Here is a 1,164-nt window from a genome sequence, read left to right as displayed (position 1 = left end):
CTACAGTTAACTAATATAATTTGACAATATGAACCAAACCATGCGTCTTCGTCAATGAATCAATCTAAAGATTCCCGTATCGTTAATGCCCTTCCATGTCACAGGCTTCCGATTTTATTTGAAACGTTTAATTTAAGTGTACTATTTATGTAGGTAGGTAAGTAGGCTTAAGAATTGACCCTCTTGTATGTAGTTACGTATAGAATTAATAATCAAGTTATTCAAATTCAAAATAACACAAGCACATATAGCACCTACATGCAAGAGTTCTTTTCCTTAACCTTTAAAGCTGTAAGTACCTGCTAAGTTATATATTTAAGTAGGTACCTACCTACATAAATCAAAGATCTAGTTGGAGAGATATAAGTTGATAGATACAGAGTGAAATACTTCACGAATTCGCATGTCATTCTTGCGCAGAGCCATGCTAATCTCTCTCTATGTCTAGTCAGATTTAAGTTTATGTACTGCCGAAGTACTCACTTTCCACAAAAATAAATGCAATGTTTGCGATGTAGGTTTGTTCGTTACCTTGTGTCCCTTAGAGCGGAAATATCGTCGACTCCTATTCGGGTACACGTTATTTATCAGCAAGTTTATTACCAAAAAATTAATTTTGCAATATTATATTAACCCGGAACGGGATAAAAAGATAAATTGCTGATAGATACTTGGACAGATAAAAAACCTACACGTCTATAAGCTTCTACCTTAATACGTAGGTTCTACGTAACACGTATTAACTATCCGATCCATTCGTATTCGAAAACACAAATCACTTGAAAGGGTATACCTCCACACATCACCATTTAAGTATTATATAATTTCAACCGTTATTATACACACACAAAGATTTAAACTAACAAGACTCGGAAGAGACTTAGTAAAATTAAATTATAATGGTGACACGTGCACGCTTTACCAGCTCGATGTGTTTTCTACCATGTGTTTTAGTATTTTCATTGGCATAGCCACGGTGCGCGCAGGCAGCCTTTGAAAACACTTGCACATCACTATTCCGGATCATTTTTATTTGCTAGATAGTTTAACGGACAACTAAATTTAAATATTTATTTCGAACGGCAAAAGCCGTTAGAAACTGTTTTTCAATATAGTCAGCTAAACTGGGGTACAAATTCAAAAACTCACCAGCAGTTTAGCTTC

At 34.9% G+C, this 1,164-nt stretch overlaps 1 non-coding gene across 1 annotated transcript; it reads right to left on the bottom strand.

Annotated features, from left to right (window-relative positions):
• Window positions 1-375: 375 nt before the first annotated feature.
• Window positions 376-479, bottom strand: LOC134656167 (U6 spliceosomal RNA). Its single transcript, XR_010097483.1, has one exon. It is a non-coding gene; the product is annotated as a U6 spliceosomal RNA (small nuclear RNA).
• Window positions 480-1,164: the final 685 nt, after the last annotated feature.

Source organism: Cydia amplana, chromosome 17, assembly GCF_948474715.1.
Source record: "Cydia amplana chromosome 17, ilCydAmpl1.1, whole genome shotgun sequence".
In the NCBI taxonomy this organism is placed as follows: Eukaryota; Metazoa; Arthropoda; class Insecta; order Lepidoptera; family Tortricidae; genus Cydia; species Cydia amplana.
The sequence above is the reverse complement of the archived record's forward strand: the minus strand, read 5'-3'. Positions and strand labels throughout refer to the sequence as shown.